This window comes from Budorcas taxicolor, chromosome 19, assembly GCF_023091745.1.
Source record: "Budorcas taxicolor isolate Tak-1 chromosome 19, Takin1.1, whole genome shotgun sequence".
NCBI lineage: Eukaryota > Metazoa > Chordata > Mammalia > Artiodactyla > Bovidae > Budorcas > Budorcas taxicolor.
Genome location: NC_068928.1, coordinates 23,121,378 through 23,140,893, shown reverse-complemented (window position 1 = coordinate 23,140,893; position 19,516 = coordinate 23,121,378). Strand labels below are relative to the sequence as shown.

The window sequence follows — 19,516 nt, the reverse complement described above, 5'->3', positions numbered from 1 at the left end:
GACATTATTTTGTGTGTTTGTTTGCAAAGGAGACTTGGTCCATGCTGCCAAAAAATCATTTCAGAGCCTCAGCAGAGAGTGTCTGGTCTTAGGGTTAGAAGGTTGTCACCTGCAGTCCCAAGAAGTGGGGATTGCCCTCCAGAGAAACTCTGCTGCAAAGCAGACCCGGTGTTTCTGGACAGAGCCTCACTGGTTCTTTCAGGGCACCTTTTCTTTGTGGTCTCTGTCACTCTGAAGTTGGTTTATTTCCCTTTCCCATTTGTATTTAGGTTGTGCTTCAGCCTGCTCCGGTCAGGTGGGGGGGTGTTCTCCCTGGTGAGCAGGCAGCTGCACTTTCCCCTGAAACTTGGCTTCTCCTGGGACTCCGCCAGGCCCTCTGCTGGTTTGCCTGGGTTTTCCATCACATCTGAAGCCTGGAGGGTGTTCTCCTCTCACGCTGTCTCCCATAGCATTTACAGTTCCTTGCAGAAGGTGAAATGCACAGGTTTAGGTGCCATTTTGAACTTCTCTGAATATGTCCGGGAATACCAGTGAGAAAGCACGCAGTCCTGAGGAGCAATGGTGGTTTCCAGGAAGGAGGAAATATGGTCTGTAAAGGGTGGTGAGGCGGTCAGTCCGGAGGGGAGGGAACTCGATCCCTTCCTCATCGCTTGAGGGTCTCGAGGGTCAGGCCACCAGGTGGGGAGCTCGCAGGCTCGGGGGAATGGCGCATCCCGAGTCGGCTTCCTGTTCACTTCCCTGCCTCCCTCTGGCAGCGTCACAGTCAGTGAGCCGCCTGTCACAGAGCGCAGCCTCTGCCAAGGTAGTTTCCCCATCGGGGGACCTGGAGGTGTGAATGTAAAGGCCCCACAGCTCTAGTCTGCGGAGCCTCTGTTGTCAGCAACTTCTGCTCCACGAATAGGAAGATTTTTGCCTTTTCATAGGCCACCAATGAGTCCTTTCCTTGGAGCTGTTGTAAAGTTAAAAGTTAAGGAAATATGGGTGAAAGGAAGGTGAGACAGTGAGAACAGAGAAAGAAGGAAGTAGTGCTTTCCCCTTGGAGGCCAGCGTGCTTTCCCTTAGACTCTTTACCGTGGTCGCTCCTAACAAGGACCTGCTTGCCAGGAAGGACACGTCGCAGCCTGTGCGTGAGACCCCGCCACCGGCTCCGGCTTTGTCCTGATGCTCACCTCCACGGGGCAGCTGGGGCCGAGAGCTGAGGTGGTCCAAGGGTGTTTCAGGGAAAAACAGCCCGGCCACAGGATGTAACACTCAGCTAGGACAGAGCGCTCTGTGGACTTGCTGCCAAGTACCCGGTGTGCAGCTGAGGCGGCCGTCCAGACCCCACTGTGTGGGCTGCCACTGGGAGAGGGGTGAGCAGAGCACTCAGCGGGGCTGGCTGGTGGGAAGATGCGCTTTTCCATTTCCCAGCATGTGAGTCATCTTCACTGGCCCCCTGTGCTGTGCTCGCACGGACAGTGGCAAGAAGGGGGTGTTGTGGCTGAGCTGCAGCATCTGTGCCGGGGGTGGAGCGGGAAGGGGGTTGGGGAGAGGGTAAAGATTTAAATCCTTCACTAATCAGCAGCAGTTTGAATCACATTTTTATGAGTAAGGAAGTGATAAATCAGCCCTTGAGTGTTCAGCCCCCGGGTCCCGTCAGCCGGTGCCCTTCTGAAGGCTGCCCTCCAGGCCGATCGGCTGGCTGTCAGAGCCGCCACCCAGCCGCGGGACCCCGGCTGTCTGCAGCCAGGAAGCGAGGGCCTGCTGCTGCCTGGCCCTCCCAGGTGCTTGGGGTCTGTGGTGATTTGGCAGTCACTGCAAGTTAACAGAACATCTGGGCCATCATTTTTCTTTCCATTCCTTCTTGGACTTGCCCTTCTGGGTGGGTGTTTGCATATGTCAGTTCCTGGACTCTGTGGAGAAGGAGCGTTCCAGCCTGGAGCAGAGGTGATATGTGTCCCCCCACGGCAGTCGAGATTCTCTCCATCTATGCCTGGCCCTTCCCTGGAGACGTGGTACCTAGGGAGAGCCACAGGGACGGCCTTACGGAAAAGCATGTCCTTTGCTATTGCCTCTAATTCGTTTTTGTATGGGCTCGGTGCTACCCTTGTATAAGTCCTCTTTTCAAAATACCGGAAATGATACTAATAGTGTGATTATTAAAATACTTTCCAAATGTGCTTTCCTTGGGGTCGAGAGACACAGAACTCTTAAAGAGCTTCAGGCACCCCAGAAGGCCCAACGGAGGGGAAACACTTAGATGGTCAAAGAGGCCTTTCTTAACTTACAGTTTTCCCTGGAGCTCAGGGAGGCAGAGGTCGTGAGATTTGTCCCTCTTCCGATCAAGGAAAGTAAGTTGAGTTTTGCCACACCATTTAACCAGCGAACCTTTCAGGTCTCAGCAGTGATCTTAAAACTCACAAGTTCAAGGCTATTGATACCTTTATCTCCTCCCATCGGGTGGGCCCTCTGCAAGAAGCCTGCTGGAGTGGGACTGCAGAGAGTCCAGAATCCTACTAGTCTACATTGAAGAGGTTGAGGAGAGAGACATTCGAGGGATGTTTGGGTTTCCCTTAGCAGAGGGCCTGGTATTTATCAGGCACTCAGTAAGCATTCACTGAGCACATGGATGAGGAAGTCCATGGTTCCAGGCCGACCATCACTGAACAATGTGTTCCCTTCCTGGCCTGTGTCCAGAATTGCCCTTCGGCGAGTAATGGGTGGTGGCAAGATAGGTGGTTCCCAGGGTGATGTCATCACTGGTCATTGGAGAAGCGGGGCCTTCTCCACGTGCCTCAGCATTTAACACTTCAGTAGCCACCCGATTGGCTGATGTGGTGCTGGAGAGGGAATGGTTGATCTAAACCACAAGCACTCCAAGAATTTTAATTTTTTTTTTTAATTCTGTAATGTAAGGAAATAAAGCTCTTGTTTCTTGAAGAGGAGTAATCGAAGCAGTATTTGTGGTAGGGCACCCCTGGAACCCCACTGCATCTCCCATCTGTGCCCAATTTGCTCCAGTCTGGCCCCCTTGTTTCTTCCCCCCTTTTTCTCTCTCCCTCTCTTTGTCTTTTTAAAAAATATGTTTTTATAATTCCTGGAATCAAAACCATTGCAGGCACACACTGTTTTATTTTACTGTATTATTGGATTATACTTCCTATAAATCATTGGATGTTATTCATTGGCCACCACTAGAATAACTTCCCTTTTCTGTGCCCTGGCCCCTTCTTTTTCCTCCTCTCTTTCCTCCTCTACCAGTTCATAGAGGAGGTCTCCGTGTCAGCCTTGCAGAAAAGCCCTGGTGACAGCAAGAGGGCACCCAAGAGACACTGCTCGTGTGTTCGCCGTTGGGGCTCCCTGTTCTTAGGGAACGTTTAGGGGCTGGCATTGAGCTAGGGCTAGGCTGGCCTTCCTTTCGTTATCATTTATGCTCACTTTTATGGTTTGCTAGTAATCCTGAACTGCAGGAGGTGGTGGGAGCGGGTGCCACCTGCCTGCCTCCAGAGGGATAGAGACACGGCACCTGTCGACAGGGGACCCACAGAACTGGACCCCAGTGTGTGGGACACTTGAGATGGGAGCCACTCACCTCCAGGCTGTGGTCATGTATGCAGGTTGACCCTAGTTTGTGAAGTTACAGTCACAACCAAAATTTCTTTGTCTTCAGCAAATCACCGCCTTAGAGACCTTTGATAAGGCAGGGTGCTGCCCCGTGCAGTTCACTTCTGTCTGAATCTCTCACCCGAGCAGAATGTATCAAGTGCCTAATCCCCTGCTTGTCAGAACAGCTGTACAGGAATCCACCTCTCGGAAAGGGTAGGCCTGAGTTGAGCTGTGTAAACTGCCCTCTCATCCTGCTTGTCTGTCTCTGCTGATAGAAACTCTTGGGCTCTTTTCTCCCCAAGGACCTTTGTGTAGATTTCTACAGGTAGTCAGCACTGCCTGACCTTCGTTTTCAGGACTGCTTGCTCAGTTGAGGGCAGATAAACAAAGAAACAGCCAGCTTGGCCCCCAAATTATGTGAGAAATGGATTCAGAGGTCAGAAGAGGCAAGGCTTTAGGAGGGCAGACCAGGGGAAGGGCGCATCCCTCTGCCATGCCTTCTGTTCCTCCGGGGGAGCTACAGCTATCAACAGGCTGCTTAGCATGGATTTCTTCCCTCAGAGTTCCCTGGAACAGAAGGAAAAGCTAAGGAAATGAGTTTGTCGAGGGATCTTCCTATGTTCCCTACTCTGAATTCCAGGGTCCTTGTTTTCAGAATGAATCCGTTATTTTAGGCTGAGGAAGGAGAAGCAGTTGTGAAAATCCACTCATATCAATAAAATTAAGCCTCTTACCATGTCGGTTGATGAAATGATTTCTGGTTTTGCCCCAGGGTTACAGTGTGGTTTGGTGTCCATGGCTGCCCTGTGGGGCAGTGGAGAAGTGCAGTGTCCCGTCACCATCTCATCATTACTGTGGGCTAGAGACCTCATCTCTGCTGCCATTTTATAGCTTTTCAATTTGATTTTTTTTTTTCCCCTTCCTGGATGGACTTATTCTGAAAGAGAGACATTACTGGGGGGATGCTGGCAGCAGGACTCTCAGCTGCCTTTTCGGAATTCTCCTTAAACTCTTCCTGGGGAGTAAAATTCTACATGTTACAGGGGGTGTGGGCCAGCTCTCTGCTATTTGTTGAATATTCAGGGAACATGAGTATGTTCTGGGGGTGGGCATTAGGGAGAGTAAGTTGCACTTTGGACCCTAACCAACTAAATGTTGGTCTGGGGAAGAACTGTAAGCTTTCAAAGGTAGTGGCCAGGAATGACAGCAGAACAACATCGTGGTCACACCTGATAAGATTTTATCGTTGCTGTATATGTATTCTCATGTGATGTCTCCCGTCAGCCTCTGACTCTTTGCAACCCCATGAACTATATATAGTCCATGGAATTCTCCAGGCCGGAATACTGGAGTGGGTAGCCTTTCCCTTCTCCAAGGGATTTTACCACGCCAGGGATCGAACCCAGGTCTCCCGAATTGCAGGCGGATTCTTTACCAGCTGAGCCACCAGGGAAGCCCAAGAATACTGGAGTGGGTAGCCTATCCCTTCTCCAGCGGATCTTCCTGACCCAGGAATCGAACTGGGGTCTCCTGCATTGCAGGCAGATTCTTTACCAACTGAGCTATCAGAAAAGCCCCTGAGACAGGTGGGACAGCTATTTTGTGTCCTATTTAGTCGATTTACAGACTAGAAACATACCAGAAAGGCTGAGTAACTTTAGGAAGGTCACAAAGGTAGTAAATTACACCCAGGTCTCAAGGGTCCAGCCTCCTGTGTCAGATGGCACACAGAAATTTCTTTGGACCTGATTGAGACAGCTCAACACGGCAAGCAATCGTTCCCACCCTGCCTCACCACCACCTCCACCCCCCAATCAAAGCAGCTGCATTTTCCCTCTACTAAATAATACAGATAACTTGGCACAGTTAAATTGTGTCCTCTTCTCCTTTTCTCTTCCCCAGTTAATATGCTACTGTTGTCAGCTGTTTTGATTATTTTTTACTTTTAAACCTTGAAAGACAAGTTGTCGTTTTCACTTATGTTTTGTTTTCATTATTATCATGATTGTTTTTATGGTAAATATTTGTTTAGACTCACCTATATATTTACTACTTATTTTTCATTCCTTTTTATATTTCAGACCTTCTCTCTGGGATCAGTTTCTTTTCCTTTTGTTTTTTGGCTGCCCCTCCCTGCCTGTGGGATCTTAGTTCCTGGATCAGGGATGGAACCCGGCAGTGAAAGCACAGAGTCCTAATCACTGGACCACCAGGAGTTCCCTGGGATCGTTTTCTTTCTGCCTGAACCATATTCTTTAGAATTTATTTAGTGACATTCTTTTGATGACAAACTTCCAATTCGTATTTGTCTGAAAACCCTTCATTTTCCCGATTCCCCTGTATTCACTGGTAATAGAACTCTATGTTAACAGTTGTTTTTCTTCAGCCCACTGAAGGTACCTTGCTGTCTCTGGGTTGTTACTGTTTAAAAGTCAGCCGTCAATCTAATTGTCCTCTTAAAAATAATCTGTTATCTCTGGATGATTCTTAGGTTTTTTTTTTTTTTTTTTAAATAAACCCTTTGATATTCTACAGCTTTAATGATTTTCTAGGTTTGCACTTTTTTTTTTTTTTTTTTGCTGGGGCTTTATAGGGCTTCATGTATCTGTGAGTCGATTTCAGCAGTTTTAGAAAATTCTTAGCATTCTTTTTTTACATACTGCATCTGCCCATGCTTTCTCTTCTCCTTCTGTCTTAAATGTCTCTCAAAATTTCTCTTTCATTTTTGACTCTCTCTCTCTTTTTTTTTGGCGCTGCATTCCTCGTAATTTCCTTAACTCTGTCCCTGAACCTTTTCTTAGCTATATCTAATCTGCTAAACATGCTCTGCTGAGATTTTATTTCAATTATATATTTTTATTTCCAGACTTTTTTTCCCCCCTAAATCTGGTCTTTTCCTGTTAGTTTCTTATTTCCTGAACATATTTGTGAGCTTGTCTTCTATTTATTTTTTAATATACTAAACGTGGTTATTTTAGGGACTCTGATCAAGGGGTCCTTTTCGGTGAGGTTCTTCTAGTCTCTTACTTCTGCTGGCTGTTGTACGTGTGCCTTGTTTCCTGTGTAATTTAAAAAAAATTTTTTTCCCCCTGTAATCTGCTAATTTTCTGTGGGAATTCATTAGTGGGAATTCTTGGAGACCTGGGATGAAAATGGGGAAAGGGTTTGAGTTTGCTTTTGTCCACAGTCTGGTGTGAAGAGTCTAAAATAATCCTTTTAGGTCAAATGCCTGCTTCGGGGTTTTCAAGCCATTCAGGTAATTCGGATGCAGGCTGCACACCCCTGTGAGCGCTAGTGCACAGCCTGTACTTTCCGTGCACTGTTTTTTTTTTTTTTTTTTGTCTTCTAGTCAGCCTCAGGGTTTGATATAGTCAGTTTTTTAGCTAGTTGTCTTATCACGAGGCTGAGGATGGCTTCTGATTGACCTTTGTACTTCGGTGTAGCTCTGTGGGACCGCAGCTTTATGGCAGGGATCTTGGGCATCCTCTTATGTCGGCTGTACCCACGAAGCCTCAGAAACCCAGAGCTCAAGTTCAGCAGGTAGCAGAGGTTCTTAGGGTAAAGCCTGACCCTATCCCATGCTTAACAGCTCTAGTTTTGTCTTTACTCAGTCCCTGGCCAGAGGATTCCTTTTTAATTTTTTAACTCAACGCTGCTTTCTAGAAGGATTTTTAAAATGCTCTTTCCAGGATAATTAGTTGTTTCACTGGGAGAGTAGACCTAGGTTCCTAGTCTGCCTGCCGTGTTACTAGAGGAAATGCTGTTATTCCTTTTTTCTTTGAAACATCAGACTTGAGCATTTTTTCCTAACCTCTGCCTGTGAGCATTGTGACAGGGGCACCTGTATGTCTGATGGCGAGAGCATGGGAGGCTGGGCTTCCAAAGAGCAGCTCCTTTTCCAGCTCCTGCAGCCTAGTTTTATGGCAGATGGTATATGGGCTCAGATTTTTTGATTTTTCCAAGAGATGGTCAAGGTATATACTACTCAGAGGACTAATTGACAGGTGGGGAAGAAAGGTAATGGAAGGCAGGGAGAGAGGCCTGTCGCTGAACTGATACAAGCCATTTATTGCTGAAAGGGTGTAAGCTAGGGATCTGGACAAGAGTGCTCTCTAGTTTCAGCCACATCACACTCCAGAGCTGGTAAACTCTGTTGGCCCATAAAATCCTTTCCATTAGTCAGGGTGCTCTGTGCTTTTGTTCTTGACTACTGCCGTCCTTAGAGCTGTTTGGTTGGCTTGTATGTCCCAGTTTCCTTTTTAGAAGGCAGATTGTCATATGGTTAGGAATTTATTTACTGTAATTGGAGTTTTCTGGCTTCTCGAGTCCCCTCTTCAGATATCAGACTCCCATCTCGAAGCTTAGTTCAGAAACTGCCCATGTGATCCCTTGCCCCAAGTGCCAACAACAGATGCAGCAATTGACACGCTGCAGGGAGTTTCCAACTGCTGGGCAGGTTTCTGAAATCCAGACACGTGCTGTTCACACGTTGGCTTCTGAAGCAAGGATCAGCGGTTGGAAGAGGGGAGGGGCTGGCAGGCCTGGAGGGAGAAAGATCTTATAATGCCTGCCCAGGGCTTAAGGCTGTGTCAGCTTTCTTCATCCCTCCTCCAGCTGGCGTTGGCAGGACAGAGTAAATCACTGTGGAGTGGTTATGAGCCCAGCTCACCAGGGGCTTCTCTGAGGCACACCTGTGACGTCATCCCGTTATCACTGCTTGTTCTGCACAACCTCTTCCCACCTCTCCCCTGAGAGAGGGTGATGCCCGGAACTCGTGTCAGGGCAGCAAACAGAGAGAAATGTTTGGTAATCATTATTTCGAGATGCCTGCTAAGGACACAGTTGTAGGCTGTTGACACACTCTTCAAGATTCCACACTGAAAGCAAAAATCCTCTTGCAAACATGCCCTGGGTACTCTTTGTGAATCAAACTTGTTTTTAAACACGAAGAGAAAGATGATCCAGAAAGACTTGAAACTCCTGACTGTGGTCTCTATTGTTCCCATTTCCCCTTTTTGCACACAGATACACACACACATGTAGTCTGCTCTCCAGAAAGACTTGAAACTCCTAACACGCACTCACACACACACAGGCTGCTCTCCACAAGCCTCTGCTGGCTTCCCATTTCTCTCAGAGCAAAAGCCGTGAAAGTCTTCACAAGGCCTTCCGGTGTGGACTCTCCCTCCTCCCCACTCCCCTCCTTGCTGTCTCTGGTCTCATTCAGACCACACCCTGCCTTGCTTACTTTGTTTTAGTTACTCTGGCCTTCTTGCAGGTCCTCTGATGAGCCAGGGGCTTCTGCCCCCTTTGGGCCTTTGCATTAGCAGTTTCCTCTACGTGGAAGTGCTCTTTCTCCAGCCATCTGCATGGCCTATATCTCATCTCCCATGAGTCTGTTCAAATCTTAGCTCCACGTGACTTAACTCAGACCATTCTGTGGAGACTGCTGCGCTCCCACCTTGTTCTCCTATCGCCCCCATCCTGCTCTGCTTTTCTTTTTCATAACACTTGTTCTTTAAACACTAGATAACTTGTGTATTTTTTTTTTTTCATTTTTTTCCACATTTTTCAAAAGAATTTATTAAGAAACAGAAAAAAGGATATAAAGTACACACAATCAAAGAAATGAAAGAGTTTACAACATGGATTCTTCAGGCCGGTGGCAACTAAGAAATATTTGCTGGGCCGACACCAAGGGTACGGAGGCCCCAACTCCATTTTCGATCCCATTTCTCTTGGCTGCTAACCCAACTAGCTTAAACTTCTTCCGAAGAGAAGTCAGATTGCCTTCCAAAATCTCCCCGAACTGCTTCCCAGCTGCCTTTACAGCCCTTCTCTGCCTGGTCCCTGATTCCTCACCTAGGCTTCAGGTGAGGTCAGCCAGACCCTGCTGAGCCTTCTCCACTCCTCCAGTCACTCTGTGGTTCCTCAATCTGTTTTTGTTCCCATCCGGATTCATTTAATTAAAGTACATTCATGAACCAGTTAGGCTGGCTTGTTCTGCTGCCTTTGGTCAAGTTACCTGTTTTTCTAAGCCTACATCTGAACTTGACCTTTCTCTTGTTGGGAACGACTTCTTGAGCAGTGTCTCTGGCAGCTCCCTCCCCCAGTTAGTCCAAGGCTGCTTTCTCCCCCAGACAGAACTCTGCACTCCTGTCCAACCCCCCCACTTAACTTCCAGGTGGCTCTGCTTCTCAGCTAACCTGCCTGGGTAGTGGTTTAGTCACTAAGTTGTGTCTGACTCTTGAGACCCCATGGACTATAGCCCGCCAGGCTCCTCTGTCCATGGGATTCTCCAGGCAAGAATACTGGAGTGGGGTGCCATCGCCTTCTCCAGCTTGTGTGTTTCTTTGTTTTCCCTCACGACTCCTCTGGAGAAGGTGATGGCACCCCGCTCCAGTACTCTTGACTAGAAAATCCCATGGACAGAGGAGCCCGGTGGGCTGCAGTCCATGGGGTCGCTAGGAGTTGGACACGACTGAGCGACTTCCCTTTCACTTTTCACTTTCATGCACTGGAGAAGGAAATGGCAGCCCACTCCAGTGTTCTTGCCTGGAGAATCCCAGGGACGGGGGAGCCTGGTGGGCTGCCGTCTGTGGGGTCACACAGAGTCGGACACGCCTGAAGTGCCTTAGCCACACAACTCCTCTTCGAGACTGTAAGTCCCCAGCAGTTGCGGGTCCCTGGCCTGTTTTACCCACTGGTGTGTTTATTGTGAGTACCCAGGGCAGTGCCTCGCGTGCTGTAAGTTCCCAACAAGCAGCTTTTGTGCTGCGCTGAGTCGCTCAGTCGTGTCCGACTCTTTGTGACCCCGTGGACGGTAGCCCGCCAGGCTTCTCTGTCCATGGGGATTCTCCAGGCAAGAATACTGGAGTGGGTTGCCATTCCCACTTCCTGGGGATCTTCCCAACCCAGGGATCAAACCCAGGTCTCTCGAATTGTAGGCGGATTGTTTACCGTCTGAGTCCCCAGGGAAGCCCAAGTAAGTTTTGAGTTGAGTTCACATCAAGAATAAAGTTGGTCAGCAAGTCAGTCTAGACACTGAAAGTTGAGTGGCAAGGCCACGGGGCATCTGCTATTTGGGCCATTGCTTATAATCATGTTTTTTCTTGTTTTTGTTAAGGTGCCACTTCTGAATATGTCATTTCCAAGTGCCTGTTTTATATCTTGACATTAAATTAAAATACATTAAATGTGTCTTGATGTTTACTGTTAATACTGGACTCAGTGTCTTCACTGCTCTGGAAGCGAAGTTTCTTTGAATACAACATGAGTTCTGTCCCCTTTCGTCTCCTAAATCTTTCATCATAAATTCTCTGTCCTTTCTTCCTGTCCATAAATATTCTTTTATTTTTCCTTGTCTACTCATTTACCATATTTTTTTACTCTCACCGTACTGGAGCAACTGTGTCCTGTTTTGTGTAAGCTAAATAATTTTTTAAAATAAGTTTTCACCTTTTGGGTTTTGTTGAGTGCTGAAAAAAAAAAAAGAAAAAAGGTGGAAACCACCTATAAACCGGCTTCCCAGCAATGACATTCTTTCCTATTTGCATGTGTGAATATTCAAGTTTTACAGTTGAAAGTATACTGAGTATAAAGTGTTTGATTCTGTTTTCACTTGTTTTATAAGTATTCAGTTATGAAATTCTTTGTAAATATATTTAATGGCTGAATAATATTCTCATGTAAATGTGTTAACATTAATGTAATCATTTCCCTGTTTTCACACATTTCCCCCACTTTTCTTAGATTATAAATAATGCTTTAAGTAACATCTTTTAATAAATAGGAAACATGCTTTCCCTATTATTTCATTGGACTGTATTTTTAGAAACTAACTTTTAGGTTTAAAAGGTTCGAAGCCTTTTAACGCTTTTGATACATGGTGTGTTGGATTACTTTTTAAGAAGCTGTGCCAGTTTACAGTCTTAGCAGCAGTGTTTGAGAACGCCCAGTGACCACCTCTTGCTAGCACTGAGTATTGTTAATGTTTTATAGTCCTTAGCACAATGTCGGCATTCATAAAGTTGTTGAATAAATGATAGAAGAAAACCTATCTCTGTTTTTTTTCAATAGACTTTATTTTTTAGAGAAGTTTTCGATTCATAGCAAAAATGGAGTGGAAATACAGAGAGTGCCGTACTATCTCCTGCCCTAAACGTGCACAGCTTCCCTTGCTATCAACATCCAGAATGAGTGGCTCATTTGTTACAGTTGATGAACCTGATCATCATTATTACCTAATGTCCATTGTTCACCGTGGAGTTCTCTCTTGGTGGTGTTCTGTGGGTTTAGACCAGTGTAGAATGGTGTGTATCCACCATTGTGGTATCATTGCCCTGAACGTTTGTGCTCTGCCTGTCCATCCTTCCCACCCTCCCTTCTCCTAACCCCTGGCAACCTCTGATGTTTTTACTGTCTCCATAGTTTTGCTTTTCCAGAATGTCATAGAATTAGAGTCATACAGTAGGTAGCTGTTTCCGATTGGCTTCTTTCACTTAGTCATGTCTTGACAGCTCTTTTTTTTTTTTTAAGCACTGAGTAGTATTCCATTATTTGAGTAGACCACAGTTGATTTATCCATTAACCTACTGAAGAATATCTTGGTTGCTTCTAAATTTTGGCAATTATGTATAAGGCTGCTATAAACATCTGAGTGCAGGTTTTTGTGGGGACTTAAGTTTTCAACTCATTTGAGTAAATACCAAGGAGTGTGATTGCTGGGTCATATGGTAAGACTGTGTTTAGTTTGTAGGAAACTGCCAAACCGTCTTCCAGCCTATCCTGTTTTCAATTGCATTTCTTTGATTATTGGTGAGAGTGGACATTTTTCCCTGTGTTTTATTAACCATGTATAGTTCTGTGTGGTCCTGTTCTCTGCAAATTTTTTTGTTCTTCCCTAATATTTTTCCTACCAGTTTATTTGAGCTTTATAGATAGTTAATATAGCAAGTCCTTTCTGTGCTCGTTGGTGATTTTCTTACTTGTATTTGATTCTTGTATTTGTTTTTCTTAATGTACAAAAGTTGTAAAAAATTTTTATAGTTAAAAATGTCATCCTTTATGATTTACTTCATTGCTCTTAAAGCTTAAAAAGGAGACGTTTTTAGGCAGCTCTGCAAATGTATTTTCATTTCCATCAGCTGGAGGGAATTTTAGCCCCGTTTGTAATTTCATTCAGTTGGTAAGAGATGGGAGGAACCCTACGCGCTTAATGCAATAACACCCGAGAGCTGTGACAGTAGATCTTCTGCATCAGATGGGAAAGTTCCGGACCAGCATAGCAGCCCATTTTTACACATTTCGCAGAGTGAGGTAGAGGTGGAGTCACCAGGGGCTGCACTGTCAGGAGTCAGACCTTTCCCCTCCCCTCCCCTCCCCTCCCCTCACCTCAGGTGACTGCTTGCCAGCTGGGAAGAGCTCAGGCCTCAAAAGTTAACTTGGGCGTGTAGGCGAGTGGTTGTGTGGTCTTGCCATTTCAAGGAGGAAAGAGTACTGTTGCCTTTTGTGGCTGTCCTGCTTTTCACTAAGGAATGAATTGTCAGTGTGTAACAGAATGTTAATAAGGAGGTACCATCTTTATTTGGTAGCAAAATCTCAGGGAGTAAACAAGTCTATGGAGCAGAATTGCAAGAAATTAAGGCTGTGCCAGTGGAGGCGCAGAAGCCACCAGCACATGGAACTAGACGCAGCCAGAGACGTTTGGATACAGATGTTTCCCATGATCTCAGATAGCCCTTTCCATTAGTTAGTCTTGGCTTTGGAAGCACTGTGGGCTTCCCAGGTGGCACTAGTGGTAAAGAACCTGCCTGCCAAGGCAGGAGATGTAAGAGACACGGGTTCGATCCTTGGGTAGGGAAGATTCCCATGGAGGAGGGCATGGCAGTCCACTCCAGTATTCTTGTCTGGGAAACCCTATGGACAGAGGAGCCTGGCAGACTGCAGTCTATAGGGTACCACAGAGTCTGACACGACTGAAGCAACTTAGCACGCACTCACATGAAAGGGCAGCATCTCTGTGGAATCAGTGCACCTGACTGACTTGGGCTCAAGGATGTGCAGAAGGAGGATAGAGGAGAATGAAATACCTTTGAAATTTCTTTGCTTTAAGGAACTCAGGGAGAGTTACAGGGCTGGAACAGATGTGTGTGCTGCCAAGTCAGGGGAGTCAGATCATCACATTTCTGTTTCCTGGGCTAGTGACTCCTAGGGGTGGGGTCAGCTGCCAAAAATGTGATCTCTCCTTCCTCTGAAGGCTGTGTGATTATGAACTTTGCAGTCGATCACATTTTTGTAAAATAATACATGTTATATACACATTTCAGCAGAAAAAACTGATGGATATACATCCAAACTTAATCATGATTCCCTGGGATAGATTAAAGGTGTCTTCAATTTTCTTTTTCTTTGGGTTCTTATAGTTTTCTATAGTGATTACAGTATTTTTGTATTAAACTTATTTTTAGAAATTATAATGACAAAAAAATTGAAGTTAGATAAAATTAGGTTCTAGCTCTGATTGTGTTATATGCTGTATCATGCAAATTAGTTAACAGTTTCCAAATCTGTTTTTATATCTGGTACCTTGAGCATAGAAGACATTTATTAAATATTTACTGATTTAAACCTTCTCACCATAATTGTTTGCCACTGATTGCCAGTATCTCTCTCCTTCCCTTACAGGAAGATCCTATTTCCTCTCTTTAACTTGAGGTTCAAACAAAGCATCTTTGATTTTGAGGGTTTTGTTTTCTCAAAAACAAAATATTTTGTTTTCTTTTGACGTTGCTGATTCTTCTCTCTTCTTTCATTCCAGAAGAATCAGTAACCTAACAGACCAACTAGAGGGTATTCAGCTGTTCTAAAAAATGCAGTTATTTTAGTTTCATGAAATACGTAGATCCCTCAACTAGAGTATTTACTCCATGAGAACAAGAGAAGACTGTATATTTTATGAAATCCCTAGCAATATCAAAGCTAACTTCAGAATTAGGTAATAATCATTAATTATCAATTGATTAACTTACCAGGGTTTGGGATTATATAAAATGAGTTTAGGCATGTAAGAAATTAGCAAACTTAAAATTTTTTTTAAAATGGGTATCTTTCTTGCAGCCAAGTAAACATGCGTGTTAAAAAACTTACACAGATATATATGTACTCCCCGCTGCCCCCTCTGCCCCCCGGACCCGAGGCCACCCTGTGCAGCTGGTGGGATCTTAGTTCCCAGACCAAGGATTGAACCTGGGCTCCCTGCAGTGGAATCCTGGAGTCCTGACCACTGGACTGCCAGGGGATTCCCAAAGATGCTTTATGCGGTCTCCATGGTGACAAGCCATCAGTACCTTCACTTTGAGATGGTAATGCGGCAGTGGACTGCTTTGAGAAACCAGCAGTAAGGTCTTCAACATATTTCTCCCCTGTTTTCTCTTTACCCCAAACTGTGGGGCCCTCTCCCACTGAAGACAGTAGGAAGCCACATTTGTAAAGACAGTCCCCTTAATTAACTAATGCCCTGTAGCCCATGGCTGGTGCTCCTTCCCGCGGGAGGCGGAGCACTTCAGTCAGCCCTCGCAGTACCTGCTGTCAGTTTCGCCCTTGCTCCGAAGCCCTTAAAGGCAAGGAGCGTCCTGTTGGGAAGTGGTGGAAATGCCTCCACATATGTGTGCTATTTCTTTAAAAGAAAGTTGAGCGGAAGTGATGCTGTGGGGAACATCTGCACTCGGGCCCGAGCGGAGAGCGAGATGCGCTGCAGCTGGTGTAAGGCCCTGGCAGGCTGAGGCGCTGCTGTCTGTTGGGGTTTACTTCTGTCTACATTGAAACATGGCTTTGGGAGGGGGTTGGTGGCCCGCTGCCAGCCTCAGTTAGCCTGCCCTTCTCTTTCCTCTTTCCTCCTCACTCCCCCCACCCCATCTCCCCTCCCTCATGCTTTAAAGTCACATTTCCAGGCCAGACGTAGAATTAATCTCTGGGCACTTCACATTGCTGGCAGCTGAAAGCAGGATGTGGGATCTTTTTTTTCTCTCTCTTTCTCTCTCTCTGCGTCTTGGCTGACTTTTTTACCTCTCGAAGAATTTGGAAGGCCGTGAGACCCCCCCCTCCTCCTCCCTCCAAGTACTGTGGAGTTTTTCAGCACGCTGATCACCCTGCTGTGGCTTCACCCTAATAGACTTCATATGTTGATGCAGTTGACATCAGTATCAAACTATTTTACATGTGATCTGGTGTATTTCCTGAGGAAATCTGCAAGATATTTATTAAGAACTAATAAACCTCTCCATGAGTTTTTAGGTAGTTTTCAATTTTTCATGTCTCTCTCGTTTCCTCTTATCAATGAGTTGCTATTTTCTCTCTCTACTCTGACCATCGCAAAAAGGAAACAAAAATAAATGTTTTAAACTGTTCCTGAAGGGACAGAGAGAGAATAGTTCTGCCATGATGTATCAGCCGGGGCTGTATTTTTAGTGCAGCATTGTAGAAACTAAAAATATCCTGTTATAGTGGATCCTTTTTATAGGTCTGTGTGTGTGTGTGCGCGCACGCGCGTGTGTGTGTGTGTATGTGTGTGTTTATAATGTTGTACGCACAAGTGCCTTTGTGCATCGACAGCCGCTCTTCCCATTACAGCTGGACTCCATTAGTCCTTGAAAATTAATGTAATCCCAGTTAAGAAAAAAATTAATTACTCTACCAGAGCTGCATTATATCCAAAGCTAGTGTTAGCTCCCTAGCTGGCAGCTTAGTTTGAGAGGCTCCAGGGGCCCACGGAGCTGTGGCTGTGGTGTCACAGCCCTTGCTGTCGGGTTTTTCCCATTGAGATCATTCCTCAGTCCTGCCTTCAGGGTCAGGCATGTGACGTGCTGAGAGTTGGTGCAGCCCCCGCCTCAGTGAGCTGCCAGGTTTCAATCCGGTCGTCCCCAAAAGGCGTATCCGCCACAGGCTTCACTCACCTGCCATGGCAGGTTTTCTTATCAGGATTCCTGAAAAACGAGGTTCTTTGGCAGCACTTGATTTTTTTTTTTTTTTAGTTTTCTCTGGAGGAGAAATACTGTTTATCAGAGTCTCAGAGAGGCACAGGATTTGCCTTCGAGGGCCCTTCGTGGACCATTAAGAATGACAGTCACGTCTTGTTCTTCCTTTCTCTCTAAGCTTGGACTAGTTCGTCTCATACACACCTTCTGTTACAAATGAGCGTGTCAGAGTTGACTGCTCGTTTCTAGTCAGACTGCTCCACACCAGCCCTGGACGAGGGGCCGGCTGGCTCAGCGGGTGAGGAACGTTTCCAGCTCTGTAATCAGTGTTCTGGGATGGGGTGCAGGGCACAGCCCAGAAGTCGATGCAGTCGGCCTCGCCTTCACGGTACAGCTCTTGTGCAATTGCCCGCGTTTGTTGTTGTTTTGTGTCTTTTTCTTCTTTGGGGGCCTAGATTGGGGGGTGGGGAGGCAAGGAGAGAGAGAAGGATAGGTGGGAAGGATGGTTGTTTATTTCCTTACTGGTCAGACTCTCCAGGCTCTCTGCTGAGAGTCCGGCCAGGATCCATCTGTCTTGGACTGCAGCTCGCTTTTTCTGCTGAGCTGGGGCGTGGGCAGCACAGGCCTGTGTAACCCGTGACAGGCCTCCCAAAATGCCATGATGGCATGGATCCTCTCGAGGCTGTTCAGAACAACGGCAGGGTTAGTGGCCTTTTGTTTCTTTTTGGGCACAGGCTCAGCCTCTTCTGCGGCCCTCCTATCCCCTCCCTCTGGTGACTCCATATCCTCCCCCGGGCCCCCTCCCCATCCCAGTCTCGCTGACAACTGGTTGAGTCCTTGGCTTCCTGTACTTGATCCCCAGGCAGTGTACTTCAGTAAAAGTAGTAATTAGGCCTTTTACAAATTTATTTTATTAGTGAAGAGAGTTAGTAGGTAATGGGCTGTAATTCTAACACAGCCAGTTTGGAGATTAATAAAAATTTTAAAAAGAGCAGTTTTTACCAGAGGCACTGGGCCTGTTATTTCGAGTTCTCAGTTGAGCCGAAATCAGAGCAGCGTGGGACCCGTGGCGGGCTGTGCTGCTGGGAGGGTGCAGGGCCACGTTCCTTGTTGTTACAGTCTGTGCAGTGCCCGTCCTTGAGGGTGTTTTACGCTGGCATTGGAAAAAAGGAAACCTTGTTTTCCAAGAACTCTGCTCTCTCTCAGCTTGATAAGCATTTAAAAATAAAAGCTGCACAATTGAAATTGGCAGTGCATCCTCATTCTTTTGTCTCTCTGTTTATTTTTTTCCCTCATCCCTCAACATGTGTGCTACAGCCCATGGTTATTACACCCTCAAGAATGATGGCCTGGAACTCAGCAGACTTGCACCAAGGTCTGCCCGCCCTCCACTCGCCGTTTGAAGCTGGCTGAGGCACCGGGGCCCAGCACTGAGAGGCTGGGCGGATCAGTCCATCTGTGGCACATTCCCTTTTCCCCTGAAGCTGCTGCCTGGAATTTTTAGCTTCTCCAGAATCCTGATTGTCAAGCCCAATCTTTCTTGTTAGTTTTTGCAGTTAACTTAATTGATTTGTTTACCTCTCCATTGGAGGAGCTCAAAAAGTGCTTTGGCACTAATCAGGAGCAGTCCTGGCTTTTAAAATAAGATTCTTCTGAGCTGAAACTGTATAATACTGACCCAGAGAAAAGAACAACTACTATGGCTTAGGCTCGGGTGACGGTAAGTCCTGTTTTGCCCAGTGATTGCCTGCCCCTGTTTATGAGTTACTAATAGCACACCCTTTTGCCCTCACAAGTATCCCAGTTTAGGAAATAGACTTTAGCATCACCCTAGCTTAGATGAATTTAAAAAAAGACAGGGGGGGGAGAAAAAACCACTCTGAACCAAAAAAACAACTCACTACAAACTGTTAATCCTTTGTCTAGAAATGTAATGGCTTGTAAGTCAGTGCCAAACCCTGCCCTAAGCATTGCATGCGGATTCCACTGGAGTCATGCACATGTGACCTCAGAAAGAATTGCCATATCTCTGGCTCTGTGAGCAAGGACTGGCCTTCCTGCTTGAGTAGGTCCTGGTCAAGCCAACTTTGAAACACCATGTCACTTGCTTTAGCATTTCTGGTTATCATTGCCTATTTGGTTGAGTCAGAATCTGGAGTTAGCTTTTGGTGGGGTGTGGTTTCAGGTTTGCCGATTTTCCCAGTTGATGCCTGTGAAGGCTTGGTGCCTGATGTAACTGAATAGGGTGTTACTTCAGGTTAGTAGTCCTTGTTTTTGCTTGGCTGGTTGGGCTGAACCTGGTATTACCGTTTCCCAAAGAATATTTTTGGTTTGAAAACTGAAGGTCAGCAGTTCGCAAGCGCCGATCTTGAAGCCAAGTCTGTGGTTTGTCTTGTGCCACTGGGCCAGCAGCACTGCAGCCCGGGTCGATTGATCTGCAGCAGTATGAGACCACGAACAGCAACTGCCAGACAAAACTCCGTCTCACCCCACTCCCCCGTCCAACCTGTCTCTCTGCCCAGATCCCCTTTCTTTTTCCTCATGTGTCTGTCTCACTCTTGGTTATGTATTTCGCTTTTTTGGGTCTATCTTTTTCCATCTCCCTGTCTCTTTCCATAACAGTTTTTAATAATGCTTTAGTTAGTTCCAGCCTTTTCCCTGAATGGATCCCATTGGAAAATGCATTTGAAAGGAAACAGTTATACACTTCCCTTCCTTTGAAACTCTGTTGGCACCTTTTCCAGTGCAGTAAACCATACAACATGTATTTTCAAAGTTTCCAAACACAGACACACTGGCGTTAAATTTATGAAAAAATATTTTATTCAGCTGTATGGTAACTGTGACTTTCAGAGATGCTGATCAGATTTGAAATTGGTGCTGACTTTCAGAATTCCTGACAGGTTGGAAATCTCTGCAGGAAATAGAGCCACACCGGCTCTTGGGCATCTGTGATG

General features: G+C 46.1%; 1 protein-coding gene across 3 annotated transcripts in view; it reads left to right on the top strand.

Moving 5' to 3' along the window:
- The window catches only part of SMG6 (SMG6 nonsense mediated mRNA decay factor), a 199,441-nt gene that overhangs the window by 54,469 nt on the left and 125,456 nt on the right, over positions 1–19,516 (top strand). The window lies entirely within an intron of this gene.